We start from the raw sequence: 16,478 nt of genomic DNA, 5'->3' as shown, positions 1-16,478 counted from the left end.
TGTATTTATAGAGTATATAGTCTCTTCCATATTGTTTCTCCATTCATATGGGACACAGAAACAATAATACATGTTTAACGTTAAAAAAAGATAATTAATTATAAGATTCATATTGTGTTTTAACAAATGTATTTACTTACTCTATTGAACTTTATATGCATTTATATTTTTCCCCTCCTTATACGAGAACCTAAATTAAACATAATTCTTCAACTTTTAAAACATTGATAAGTTTTCTATATGACATTATTATATAAAATACAACACCATAAAATCAGGCATTTAAAAAAAACTACATAATATATTTTTTCTAAATAAACAAACTACTTTTTTTTGCTATACTATTTTTATTTCAAAGAAAAAAAATGATTTTCTTTACACCTAGGTGTGTTGGGCGTATAATATGTGTGATTATAGTCATGCTTAATTATAAAAATATGTTGCGTAATTATCATAGAAGGCGTGTTATTATTTTTCTTTATGCGTAATTATGTACGTGCAAAATTGCAAACATATATTGCGTGATTATACACGTGCCAAAATGGGTTGGTGTAATTTTTCAAACGGGTTAGAATTAGGTGATGTTATTTTCCAACTGATCAAATAGGTTGATATGGCACTCACAACCCGACGATAGTAGGCGTGTAATGCGCGTCAGGCTCGCAATGCGCGTCAACCAACATTGGAACGAACACAATCCCACATCTGTCGCATAAAGCGATATCAAACTTGTAACAAATGTTGATACACATGTAACGAACGCAACATCAGCCACATAGCTGTTACCGGTGCGAGCGTAACTTGACGAAGATAAACGCATAATGCATCATCGGATGCGTAACCAGATTCGGTACACGGGTAACCCGCGCTTGAACGCATGAAATCTAGCATCGCCACATGTGTACGCAGCATCTGACTCGTAGCCGATGTCGGTACGCATGTAACCTGACATTGAACACTTGACCAGTGTTGGTGTAACACAACGATGTTAATCGCCTTGCAGAACCCGGTTGTCGGTCGTAAATCGTATTCGTATAACATGTGAATTTTTTAAAATTACAAAGTATAGCATTAAAATACTCAAATTAAAGAGAACAAAATTATCATTTTTATGGTGTAGTTCCTTTTTTTTAAATATTAACATATGAAATAGTTATGATCTTTTAAAAATCGTGAGGGGTAGTTGGTTTTACTTAAGGGGCCAAAAATGTAATTATTGTTTATATAGTAAAAGTTCATGAAAAATTGAGGGGCCAAAGATGTAAGTATTTTTAGAAACACATCTTTACCCCCCCAAAAAAAGTTAAGACATGCATTAACAATTGTAAACTTAGCAATGTTTGTTGGACCTCTTAAAAATTAAGAGGTTCTTGAGATTCTTTATATATATATATATATATATATTAACGGAAAAGTTTATTTTGATCAACTAATTTAGTTCGGTTTATTAAGCGTCCGGTAAAAATATTATTATTATATTGGTTATAAGTAAGACATATGTATACACACACACTTATATATATATATATACACATATATTAAAAAGGTTAACAAAAGTCCAAAGACCAGAAGGCAAAAAGTCGGAGGTTTGGTTTCTCTAAAACAACGCTTATTTGATGTTTTGAACACGGAAATAATAACAAAATTGCTAAAAAAGAATATAAATAACAAAAAAAAAGTGGGTCTGGTGAGACTCAAACCCGCGTCCCCATGCCGGTTCAAAGATTTTATCATATATGCACCTGCCACTATGGCAGATGTCTAACTCGTTTACTTGAAACCCATTATTTATATACTATAATTAATTTATGTTATTTCCCTTTATGAACCCTAAATTTAAATTGCCCAATTCATTCGTAGTTTGGTTAAATTAATTTGGGGTATCCTTAGTTGGTTAAAAATGATCATAAAGCATGTTTTAATTACCTGTTATGGTGATGAATTGACAAGTAACGAAGAACAAAAAGACTCGGCTATGTCTTGATCTCAAAACGGATATTGATGGCCTTGTAGGGTGAAATTAAGTTAGGGTTTAGGTTCGTGGTAGTGCATGTGTGGTGTGGACGAGTTTAATTGAAATATAAACGAGTATTTATAGTGTTACAAGGAACGATTTGGTCGCGGTTCATGTTTTGGTAAATTAACTATCAATAGTTAATATATTCTACAATTAAAACGCGGTGGGATGCGAATTCTGTTAACAAAAGATTGGGCGAGATCATTTTTGATGACTAGGCCGTGAATTAAGGCTCAAGAAATCGGGTTATTTTTATTAAATATATTGCGTTTATCAAGTTAAATTAATTATTTTGTTAATATTTAATTATTTATAAATAAATCTTTAGTGTTTTTATACATTTACCCCAAACTATAAAGTTTTAACCCTCTTGTATCCAAATTCAAACTTCAGGGACCAAACTATAAATATTGTTATAACCCAGATTATCCATTTGGATATCCGTTTACCAAACCCTACCCATATTCATATTTCTTGAACCCGAATTCAATTAACAATTTCTTGGACAATAATGTTCGTTTATTTGTGGTAATTGATCTTGTGTATCGTTTATATTTATCAACCTTAACCGACACCTTATACGAGTTAAGAATCTCAACTAGTGATCTGTTTTCCTTTTTATTCAAGCCGACAATCGTAGTAACCCTATAACACGAAATAATTGATGATATTTCAATTAAATGTATAGATACAATCCTTATATAGTAGTCGACATTACCCCCATATTTAATTAGATTAACGTAGTTGTTTATATCTCGTTCCCGTTTTTCATACTTTTCAACTTCATACTTTTTCAATATGAAAAAAAATGAAAAATAAAAAGGTCGTCTTATTCAAAACCCCAATTATGACATCCCTTCTCTCCCACTTCACACCTCGGAACGCGCTGTTCTTATAGAGATAAAGTAGAGATAAATAGAGATTAAATAGAGATAAAGGCGCTTTGACATCTTCTTAAGCCGAAATGGCTGGGGAGAGCAAATGTTCCTTTTTTTGATGATACTTCCGGGAACAGATCCAGCGGAGACGCAGTGGGGCCTGTAGCTCAGAGGATTAGCACATCAAACTCGCCGGCCATTGTTGAACTTTGTTACCCTAGTTCCGATCATCGTAAGAGGTAATTAATTACATGGTTATGATCGCGATGATTTGTTCTTCATTAACCCTATGATTAATTTGATCAAGTATAACTGATTTGATCAAATTGATTTCTAGGGTTTGATTATTCAAAACTGTTTGTTTCTGTTGTGTGTTTAATTAATGGAAACTGGGTTTTAATTGCACGTCGCTGTAGCCCAGCTATTATCCTTTTTTTTTAAATTATTAATTATATTAATAATAGTAACTAAATAAGATTATTTTAATAAAAACTAACTTTATAATACTCGTTTTTCTCATGTTTTCATTCATACATATTTACATAACGGTATATATATATATATAAAGTATATTATAACTTAAAAACTAATGTTTTAATATATAATATAAATCAAGTAAACTAATTTTATACATGTTTATAAAACTAATACTTATCAAGATAAGTTTTCATAAATCAAAATAATTATTTTACATGATAAATCATTATATATAATATTATATTATTATAATATTGTTTAACTAGTGGTTATAATAAATCTTTACTTAGGGGTATTCGTTTTCTCTTGTTCATAATTAGGCTTTAACGTTCGCGTGTGATTTTCTCGCATTCTTATTATCTCAATCACTTTTGTTCGTCTTTGAGGTGAGTACAACATTCCCCGTATTCTTACTCGTTTTCCACGTTTTGGGGACATATGCGTAAATCTACTTTTCATATATACTTATACACAAAACTGCAACTATTGTCTTATGTGCTAACGAACTTTATACCATACTTGTTATGCGCTTATTTGCTTTACGTGAACCGCATTCGGAGAGGTTCAACATAATCTCAGAATAGTATGATCATACGCCAGTCGTTATAGCCATTGTGCGTCTCGACATGTCATTTATACTTGCTCATTGGTTAATTTGTAATTCACATAGGACTTGTTGCACTACTTATTTTGATATATTATATGTACATTAAACTGGTGTGTTGCTCACTCAACCTTGCGCTGACAAATCTACTTTATTTTCAACGCATATGCAGGTCATCGCGTTATGTGAAGTAGTAGAAGTTGGAAGATCACTTAAGGAATTATATTAGAGAAAATTTAACGAGACAATTATTTTTATGGTTATATTTGTTTGATGCTTTGTTTGTTTTTGGGATATCGTAATGAATATTCGTTTTATTTGAATTTTATTAAATAGATATTGAAATTTCCATTATTGCATAATAGTACCTTGAGAGCTGTGGGCAACCAGCTCACACCCCGACATTTTCGCCGTAGGTTGGGGTGTGACATTGTCTATGAGGCGGGGTACACATAGCTCCGGAAAATGACCTGCGATGAACTTGATCTGGTAGGTTATATCGGAACAGATTGAAGCCCCTTCAAATTCAAACAGCCGTATAAGAGCAGTTTCCCGATTGCCAACCCACACTCAAAGACTTATACAACTACTTGAGTAAGCTTATAGATCAGGAGATAATTGGAGATACCCACATGAAGGTAATTGAAAACCTTCATACTTTTACTATTTATATAAAATTTGTTTTTGATAATATTTATTATAGCTTTATTTAATCCAATGCAGGTACTGGAAAATTTTTTCCATAACAATGGTTTCGTGCACTATGCCCTGGAGAATGCTTCCAACGACAGGACGGATGATATTATATTCTGTCATAATAAGTCGCATAAAATGTGGCGTGCATTCCCTGAGGTGTTGTTGATTGACATGACATAAAAGACCAACCTGTACGACTGGCCATTGGTTCAAGTTGTTGGTGTGATGTCTACATTAACGTCGTTCTGTATCGCCCACACATTTATAATTGGGGAACGAGAGAAGAACTTCACATGGGCCCTTGAGAAACTTAGGGTATGTTTGGCTGGAGGTAATGTAATGAAGAGGGAATGGGAGAAGGAATGAAATGAGCAAGAGAATGAAATGAATCATTACCATTCCTTTGTCTTGTTTGGTTAACCTATGTGAATAAAATGAATTATTAGTTAATGTTATTTGGCATCCAAAAAAATCGAGGATTGTATGGAGCCACGCGTGATACTGACTAACGCGGACCAAGCCCCTATGAATGCATGTCAAGTAGTCTTCCCTGATGCCACCAAAAATTTATGTATATGGCACATCTCCGAGAATATAAAGAAAAAGTTTAAGGGTCTCTATTGAACAGATATCAGGGATGACTTCGTGTACTGGTGGAAGGTTCTGTATCAGTTTCCGACGATCGAAAATGTTGACTATAATTGCACTCAGATGCAACATCATTTAGAAGAGCTGGACAGACACGGTAAGTCTTTCATGCGTATATAGTTTCTAATAGCATGGATAGACATTTTATTAACATTTCCTTTATTTTGTCAAAGGTCTGGTATTATATTCATAACAACTGATTGGAGCCATTCAAACACAAGTTTGTAGCTTGTTGGATTGACGAGCGCCGAAACTACGACGAGCACACAAAAAACGAGTTAAGAGTCAGCACACCAACTTGAAAAGGTACCTCCATGGAAGCAACAACACGCTCGACACCATTGCGAGGCATGTCATTTAAGTGGTTAATAGTCAAATGGCAGAAATCGGTGGAATGTTTGAAGAGTCCCGTTCTAAGGTTATGGAAGAACATCTAGTGCACGCCTGGTTAAAAATATTACTTAATAGGGTGTCAATTAAGGCTCTTCAACTAATTGTAAACGAGTATCATTTGATAGACATGATGCGTGACAGCGGAGCTTTGTGCGGCCACTATTTATTTACGAATACAGGGTTGCTGTGTGCTTGTCGGTTGGAGGGATACATAGTTGACAACATATGTATTTGACTAAAGGATGGACCCCTTCTGGAGGAGGCTATTTTGATCCAGCGTATCCGCAAAACGAAGAAACGGACTATGAAGCAGGGGTAGAGAATAAAAAAAAAACACTTTCGTCAATAAACGTCCGTAATTAAAAGAAAAGTATATTCTTGAAGCTGATGTCTGTTATTCCAGGCAAATCAATTAAGAAAAAGCATGAGAAATGAGAGGACCCTAAATGGCATCCCAAAAAACAGGATCCCCCCGAGACACAACTCCTACACTCCATCCTCTTCACAGGTACCCACACACGAAACCCCCACACCTTCGCTGTCTCGTTCGATGTCCCAGTCTCAGTCCCGTTTTAATATTCCGATCATGCGTCCTAAGACATTGAAACACTCTTCTATTAAGAAACTGTCGGGACGTCACCTCATGTTTCCTTTAAACGATTCTCTCGGCCTAGTACCGTTAATAGAAAGGTTTAAGAGCATTATTCCCTTTTGGGCGCACCCGTTCGTCTCAGACATCAAAGACGTAAGCCGAAACGGTAATTGCGAATTTCGAGCAGTCGTTGTGGGTTTTGGGTTAAATCAAAAACACTGGGCTGATGTTCAGCAAAATAATAAATAATAATAATAACAATAATAAATAATTGTAATAATAATAATAATAATAAATATTAAAAATTATAATAATAATGACTAATATAAATAATATTAATAATAATAATCATAAGGATAATGAATAATATAGGTAATAATTTTATAATAATAATAATAATAATGAATAATATAAACAATAATAATAAAAATAAATAAATAATGAATATTATTATAAATACTAATATTAAATAATAACAATAACCCCTTTTAACAAAACAGTAGGGATTAAAGGGGCTATATATGCCGCGTATATACCCCATTTTAACCCCCCGTTTTCCAATCTAGATCTGCACAAAGACACAAACACAAACTCAAACGCAAACAAACACACAAACACAAACCCAACACACAAAGACATCAGATTTTCAGCTTGCCACACCGAATCTTGAGCCCTCAAACACTTACACAAACACGAGGTACGTTTTCAATGATTTATTTTTGGTTTCGGGTTTTACGGGTAGGGTCCTGAACGTGTTTAATGTTTGATTGATTGAATTTTTTTGTTAGAGATTAAGGGTTTAGGGTTTAGGATTTGAAAGAGATTAGGGGATGGGAAGAAACGTGGCAAGATTTCGGCCTAATTTTAACTAGAATCCTGGCACTGGGTTTTGAAAGATAAGAAAGGACACGACGTTTTGTGCTATACGTTTTGTCTTACTTCCATACACACACACACATATATATAACTATTATTGTTATTATTTCTACTATTACTGTTATTATTATTATTATTAAAATATTATTATTATTAGAATATTTATTGTTATCATTATAATGTTGGTATTAATTATTATTATTATAATTATTATTAGTGTTATTATTATTATTAGTGTAAGCAATATTATTATTATTGTTATTATTATTATATTTATTATTATTGTCACACCCCGACCGAAGGCGGCGGAACATGCCGGGGTGCAACGTGATTGGACAAATATACAAGACACTATTTAAAGTGACAATATTTAATCAACTCATTTTATTTCATAAATCATTAAACAACACATCTAGTTCATACAAACAAATTGAATACAAGAAAACAATTATATTGTTCGTTTTACTAATATCCTAATAGTCTTGGTAACTTTTTCCTTCAACTCCACAATCAACCTAAATGCAAACCTATAACATTTCATAAAATAAAGTATATCAACACAAAGGTTGGTGAGCAATTCATAAGTTTGAACAACATATAAGTATATAGTAAGAAAAGTCACAAAACTTGTATACGAAACGATAAATAAAAGCAATAACTTGGATAAATAGATATCGCTAATAGAATTACGTTAGTGACACCTAGCTATTAGGGGATGCCAAATAGTCTAGGATTTTATAGTTATCGTTAATTGCATTACGTTAACGACACCTTGCTATAAGGGGATGCCAAATAGTCTAGGATTTTATAATTCCACCAACCAAAAGCGATAAACACATGGGCATATAATCACAGAACACCAAATCGAGCAATTATTTAAATAAAGTATACAATAACGTTTGTGGATTTAAGATTCAAGTATAAATCATTTAGTTGAATAAGTATGAAATGTCAACCCCAAAAAAAAAGATGGAAAACGGGGTATGAAAGTACTCACATTCAAGTAAGAAAACTTGATCGAAAAAGACAAGAAAATGGTAGGTCGGAGTGTAATGAGCAAGGCCTAAATAAAAGTAAAAACCTTGAATTAGAATGGTTGTTTTAGGAAACTTTTAAAATAAAAGATAAGAAATGTAAACAATTGAAGTTTAAGGTTAAAAAAGTAACTATTTAAGAAATTATAATAATAACCCTATAAAAATGTAAGTTTGCTCGAAACCGGGTTAAAGTATCTAACCTTAATATTTACTTAACCTATGTTAAGTAATAAGGTGGCTAAAAATGCAAGAATGCAAGTCCCTTTGGAATAAAGATACTAAAACGGGTTTCAACGAGTATTCGGGTTGTCGGTTTGGGTCTTGGTAATGGTCAAACCCAAAGTCAACTTTCCAAGATATTAGATGTTATAAGATAACTCATAAAAATCAAGTAAGACTTAACCAAGAATATAGTTCTATTATTTTAGAACTAACAACGCACGTTAAGCGAGTGTTCGGTTTTGTCGGTCCAAACTTTGTTATGAGATCAAGTTGGATTCAACATTTCCAAGTACTTAAGAAAATAATTACAATCAGTTTGTAAAGTATTTTTAAAGATTTATACAAGTCTTGATAGCTAAAAACACACTTGTGTGTCTTAAGTGAGTAGAAATCGGTTTAGTTCGGTTCCCATCTCACAATTAGTTCCTCGATGGTTTCCACATGCCCAATATCAAATAACTTGTATAATAATTTATAAATGTTTATACTTAAGTTTTTTAAATCGAAAAGTTAACAATAAAGTTTTTTAAACGAAAGTTCGGTTTGCTTCGGTTTCCATCTCACAATAAGTTCCTCGATGGCTTCCACACGCCCAAACACCAAAGAATTTGTAAAATGATTTTAGAAACTTAAATCTAATATAAAGCATGTTTAAAACAACTATTTAACAAAACTAGTAAACAAGTTCGGTTTACGGTTTGGACTATTTACGGTTTAACCGAGGCTAGTCTCTACAAACCCACACCATGGAACTTCATAAATATGACAAAAAAACTAAAAAGAGCAGAAGTTAAACAAGATTTATATGTGCAACAAGTTATATAAGTGTATATATATCAAGGATCACTAAAGTCCTACATGAAGCCTTGCCTTTCGAAGTCCAAAGCTTAACCAACCGGAGTCGGAGAAGCAACTACCAAAGGTAACAAGGGGTGTGTATTATATATATGTTGTACCACCATATTCAAGTATTAATAAGACTACATACGCTAATTAGAATGAAAGATTAAACTCAGTTTGACTTTTAGAAGTCAAACCTTCAAGAACACATAAATAAACAACCTTGAATCTTTGATATTTGAGAGAGTTTTTGGAGTTGTAGCAGGGGAAAATGAAGGGAAATGAGGTGTATATATAAGGTGATGTTGGTGGTCAAATATGGGTGTTAAACACAAGAAGTTTCATGCAAAAAGGGGTCAAAACAAGCACAAACAAATAAACAGATTGCTTCAGGTCTGAGGCCGCCACCCGCGGCCGCCCTAGCCTTCCTGGATGATGTTCGTGGCGCCCATGAGGGTGGGGTTTGGTCAGCTCGTCTTGCGTGGTTCGTTTTGCATCCCGAAAGTTCGTTTTTGATGTAATTTGATCGTTTTAAAGGCGTTTTCGAATCTGTAAAAGGGGTTTTTCAAATTGAACATGTGGGAATGATTTAGTAAAATAAAATCCAATATTCTTATATTTGAAATGTTCGGGATATAAATCGGGTCGGTTTACGTGATAACTAATACACAAACGAATACAAATAGAACCTGAAATTGACGAATGTCACAGTATCCCCAACTTTTTTGGAAATTTCGTCCCAAAATTAAAAATAAACTCAAAGAAAAGGTAATTACTAACGGATGTCGCTTTTGGTAAAACAATTGCATGAATATATTTTTTTTAAGCAAAGAATAACGTCAAATCTTTGCATGATTCGAAAAACGCTACAAATGAGAAGCATAATAAAGGCACAAATATATAGGATGTACCGGCGGCATCCACCATGCCCTTATCATGATTCTCATTTCCATCGTTCTTCCGCTTTCATTCCCGGGCTGAGTCATCGCACACAATCGTACCTACTATGTCTTCCATACGGGGATTTTGATAATTAAGTGCGCACCCATAATTATTTAGATCGTCTTATGGTCCACGTGGTTCATCCCATTGTGTGGTTTAAAAGACATATTTGTCACACCCCGACTTAGGGCCTAGGCGTGTGAACACAAGTTGATACATATTTTGTAAATACATCAGAGTTGCGGGTTTTATTTCAGCGGAAGTCTTTTAATAAAATTATATTGAAAACTTATTAAACTCTCAGGTTATAATACCCGTTCAATGTTTCAAATACATTTCTTTTAGAAAACATAACTCTTTGTAATATTTTGAAATAAAATATCTGAGCCATCAGATAGCATCTAATGACTATAACTCCAATCTTCTATTCCTTCTTGCTTGTCTGTTCTAACCTTTTTTGTTTCCCTGTAACATGGGTGGGAAAATACGTCAGCACAAAGCTGGTGAATAACGCTGACTCTAAAAATATCTTTTCAATACCTTTGTGAAATCAACAATAATACCTTTGTGACTACTCATTAGGCATCCAAATAAATTAGGATCAAATTACCCTAAGTACCATGTACAATTATTTATATACACAATATCATTTCTCTGAACAGTCCCGTAGACCTTCAGAGGCATGTTGATGATATGCATGGCCTCGGGGAACTCCGAGTCACCATGTATGTTTGGATCCAGACACATGTATACTCTTAGTCAGAGTGTCCGTTTCTTATTATTGTACACAAAGTTTTAAGGATTCGTAAATCCTATGCAAACATTCAGACTCATTATAAAAGGTTTGGGGCGTATTCACCTTTTCTGTTTATAATCAGTTTCTTTTAATGATTCCTGTTTTCTGATTCTTCTTCTTGTTTTGTTACCTCGGGCCTATAGTACGAGAATAACCTTTGTATAAATAACTAGATCAACGATCTAGCTTCAGACCTTTAGTCTGTTTTGTATAGCTTTAACCTTGATAAAAACATTTGTTTTACATGTGAAGAAACGGGTCACTTTAAGACTGAATGCCCGAAAAGAAAAGCTAGTCAAGATTAATGACAAGATCACATCTACGAAATCTCAAGATAGATTAGCTAACTTTTGTATAAAAATTGTAACTCGTTTTCAAACGAGAAGTTTTGTAATCAAAGAAGGGTATTTAATTCCCTAAGTTATAAACAAAATATTAGCATATAGATCGTGTTAATATACAAGAATGCTTATATTCATTACCTCTAAAAGAACAATCAAGAGGTTCACATATTGAAAAGTTCATCCGAACTTATAACAAAGAAAACATTGAGAAAATTATCATCTAGGAGGATGATATACCAGACGTTAGAAAATATATATATGCAAGGACAAGTATATTATCGAAAGGAGATCATTCAAGAATATTATACTATCTACCTAGTAAGGTTGATCAAAAAGTCAAAGAAAAAGAGCTTGAAGATATTCAAGAGATACAATCGCTAAGTATAGCAAATGGGATTATAGTCAAAGTACAGGGGTACTGTTAGAATATAGAGAACATCATCAATCAAGATCAAGGATAAACATGGATTCGATAGACTGAATCTAAACAACAAAGTTAATGGAATAGACTCGATAGACTGAATCAAAACAACAATGTAGTTAACATCGGTAAATGTTTAGAATACAAACGGTAAGGTAAATAGTTAAACACAACTGATCACTGTGTTTATCAATTTACAATTACTAATGACATTCCGAACCATTGACTGGTTACATCGTTCATAGATGTAAGTTAACCACAAAATAGAAACCTCAGCAATTCTGCATCCAGATTAGATAGGATCTAATCATCAACCAAGACGTAAGAACTGTTCACACTTCAAACAACGAATCTCGAGGACGAGATTCATTTCAAGGTGGGTAGGATGTAACATCCCTAAAATTTTGATCCAAATTTGACAAATTAGGAAAGTTGAGGGATCAAAAATAATATTAAAGACAAGTCATGGGAAAATATTAAATAAGGAAATATAAGAAAAATAAGGAAATAAAAATATTTCCTAAGTAAAGTTTACTTACATGAAAGAAATTCCATCCCACATTGGAAGATGTAAGAAAGTGGAAGCATTCCACTAAGGTATAAATAAGGAAGATGGAATCCATCCCACATGGAAAGTTGTAAAGAAATAGAAGCTCTTTATAAGGAAGAGATTTTCCATAGTAATATCCTTTTATGAATATCATGCACCAAGTGGTCCTAGCGGAGGGTGCGTAGCACCCGACACGTACGCGCTCGGGCGAGGACAAGGACGATGGCGACGGCGAAGAGCGTTGGGCGCAATGTGGCGCACTTTGTGTGGCGCTTTGATGGCGCACTTTGCACTTCGCACGCTCGCATCGCCGCGAGCCGCTTTAAGAGGCGCCCTAGTATTTTTGGACAACGAGAGTTAGACCAGAAGTAACAAGCTACAAAAGACGAGTGACTGAAAACGAAAAATAATATCCAGGGACCCATCACATTACGCGATGAGTCCAAGGAGACGGCCATCGGGTACCGCGATGGGTCGTGATGAGTCAGCAACACGTGTCGCACTCCAGCGACACGTGGCAACGCACCAGGACACGTGGCAGAACGTGGCGACACGTGGCAGACGTGTCAGGCCACGTGGCGTGTCCTCAGGAAAGGAGCCGTCGCGGTACGCGACGGCGGGAAAAGTAGGACCCATCGCGTACCGCGATGGGATCCAAAATTTGCTATAAATAGGGGGGTCTACGGGCTCATTTCACACACCCACAACCACTCTCTCTAGATTTACTCTCTCTACCTCGGTTTGCGTGCCGAACATCGTTTTGCGTGCCACCAACCCGACAATCATTACCTCGTAATCCGTGCCAAATACCCGGTGTTTCCTTGAAGTGCGTGCCACTCAAGAAACCCGACATTCCGTCTCGAAGTACATGCACGACCCGGCGACCAAACGTTGCCTCGATTTGCATGCCAAGGAAGGTTGATCAAGAACGCCTCGATAGACGTGCATAGAGTAGAAGTGCTGCCCGTATAAACTTAGGAATATCTAACTCCGAATACCCGTGCAAGGTAGGGGTTCTGCCTAAGTTATTATATATTATTATAAATGGCATAGACCATAGTCGGAAGTATAGCCGAACCTTGATTATAATTAAGAGTTATATAACTTTTCTTAAACAAACGTGATAGTTAAAATAGTATTTCTTTATGATTAAGAAATATAATATTCATATAGAAATAATATAAAGTTAATGTTCCTTCTTGAAGAAGAAACATAGTATGAAAATGATAAACAAACAAAGGGACTAAAGGTCCAAGTGTTTTGAATAAACAAATGTTTTTATCAAGGTTAAAGCTATACAAAACAGACTAAAGGTCTGAAGCTAGATCACTGATCTAGTTATTTATACAATGGTTATTCTCGTACTATAGGTCCGAGGTAACAAAAAAAGAAGAAGAATCAAAAAAGGAACCAGTAAAAGAAACTGATTATAAACAGAAAAGGTGAATACGCCCCAAACCTTTTATAATGAGTCTGAATGTTTGCATAGGATTTACGAATCCTTAAAACTTTGTGTACAATAATAAGAAACGGACACTCTGATTAAGAGTATACATGTGTCTGGATCCAAACATACATGGTGACTCGGAGTTCCCCGAGGCCATGCATATCATCAACATGTCTCTGAAGGTCTACGGGACTGTTCAGAGAAATGATATTGTGTATATAATTAATTGTATATGGTACTTAGGGTAATTTGATCCCAATTTAGTTGGGTGCCTAATGAGTAGTCACAAAGGTATTATTGTTGGTTTCACAAAGGTATTGAAAAGATATTTTTAGAGTCAGCGTTATTCACCAGCTTTGTGCTGACGTATTTTCCCACCCATGTTACAGGGAAACAAAAAAGGTTAGAACAGACAAGCAAGAAGGAATAGAAGATTGGAGTTATAGTCATTAGATGCTATCTGATGGCTCAGATATTTTATTTCAAAATATTACAAAGAGTTATCTTTTCTAAAAGAAATGTGTTTGAAACATTGAACGGGGTATTATAACCCGAGAGTTTAATAAGTTTTCAATATAATTTTATTAAAAGACTTCCGCTGAAATAAAACCCGCAACTCTGATGTATTTACAAAACAAATACCAACTTGTGGTCACAGGCCTAGGCCCGAAGTCGGGGTGTGACAGGTTGGTATCAGAGCGCGATGGGTCCCTGGAAATTATTTTTCGTTTTCAGTCCCTCGTCTTTTGTAGCTTGTTACTTCTGGTCTAACTCTCGTTGTCCAAAAATACTAAGGCGGCTCGCGGCGATGAGAGCGTGCGAAGTGCAAAGTGCGCCATCAAAGTGCCACACAAAGTGCGCCACATTGCGCCCAACGCCCTTCGCCGTCGCCTTCGCCATCGCCATCGTCCTCGTCCTCGCCCGAGCCCCAGCGCGTGCGCGTCGTGTGCTACTCACCCTTCGCTAGAACCACTTGGTGCATGATATTCATAAAAGAATATTACTATAGAAGATCTCTTCTTTATAAAGAGCTTCCATTTCTTTACAACTTTCCATGTGGGATGGATTCCATCTTCCTTATTTATACCTTAGTGGAATGCTTCCACTTTCTTACATCTTCTAATGTGGGATGGAATTTCTTTCATGTAAGTAAACTTTACTTAGGAAATATTTTATTTCCTTATTTTTCTTATATTTCCTTATTTAATATTTTCCCATGACTTGTCTTTAATATTATTTTTGATCCCTCAACTTTCCTAAGTTGTCAAATTTGGATCAAAATTTTAGGGATGTTACAATATTTAATTTTGAAATTTTAAACATTAGAAACGTACATAAATCTGTTGAATTTTACACATACTGATGAAACAATACCAGCGGTTGGAAATTTTGGGGTTGGCTTTTTAAATAAGCAGGAAAATGGAATAAATAATTGGAACAACTAAAATCTTAAAATATAAACCAAGGTGAAAATAACAATTTTGGTTTAAATAAGTAAAGAAGATCGAATAAATAAAATCCAGGGTTGAGAATTACGAAATGAGAATTGAAGTCAAATGTCCTCAGTGTGAAGAATAAGTAAATCATTAAAATCCATGGTTGAAAGTCGGTTCACTAAATTATTATAAAATCCGATGAGTGAAATTTTAATAATGAGAACTCCGATAAAAGGAAATGAGAAATCTAATAAATGAAACGAGAATCCAAAGAGTGAAAATAAAAATCCGTAAGGTGTAAATGAGAAACCCAAAAAGTGAGTACATGAGGTCGAGGTAAACAACGTTACAATTAATAATAGCGTACGATGAGTTTCATACGTGAACAAACTTGAGGTTATAAGTAATTGCGAATACGATTGCGTAGAATGTAATAACATGATAATGATGTGAGTTTCTTGGGGTGACGCATACGTGTGTCAACATAAATAAAATAGCATTTGATTAACAATAAAAACAATCGATGAAATGTGATAAAACGTGAATACGACCACTATTGTGAAACCATTTATATAATTGTCATTATAATAACGGTTTCTAATAACGCCAAAACTTGCGGACAACCACACATAGGTCGTTTAATAGCTCAAATGAAACAAAGTAGAATAATGCATAGAATCGTGTTTACATAAATGCTCAAATATGAATAACATAGTTATAAAAATATCGTTTAAAATATAAACGAAATTTTTTTTAGCGAATTTGAGGTTTTGAAAGTATTGGGCAAATTGTTATTGAATAGTTTGCATTCGGTCACGAAAATCAAAACACAAAATGAAATCTCATGTGCATAAAGTTACCATCGAAACATCTCATCAATAGGAAAGAAAATCGTAATAACAGTGAGACTCGTATAAACGATGATATATGTAAATTGTGTATCATGTACAATAGAATAAAATTGAAAATGAAGTCTTAAGTAAGGCTGTTTTATTGTTTCTAAGAAATGTATATAATAACAAAGCATTGCGGTAGCACGTAGCTAGAGAAACATTTAAATTCATTAGCAAATTTAGATCTTGTAAGCCAAAATGTTTACGGAATTTTTCTTAAATAAAGCTATTGTGATGACAATAAACCATGAAAGTAATGATGCTTGCGATAATAAGAACTAATAAGTCGCATAAATCGTTATTGAATAAAGTTCAGTAACATTATAAAGTATTCATAAATGCGTCTCAAAAAGTTTTCGTAAAGTCAAG

Source organism: Bidens hawaiensis, unplaced genomic scaffold, assembly GCF_021521415.1.
Source record: "Bidens hawaiensis isolate Kalapana, Puna unplaced genomic scaffold, B.hawaiensis_p1.1 tig00039106_1, whole genome shotgun sequence".
Classification (NCBI taxonomy): Eukaryota; Viridiplantae; Streptophyta; class Magnoliopsida; order Asterales; family Asteraceae; genus Bidens; species Bidens hawaiensis.
The sequence above is the reverse complement of the archived record's forward strand: the minus strand, read 5'-3'. Positions refer to the sequence as shown.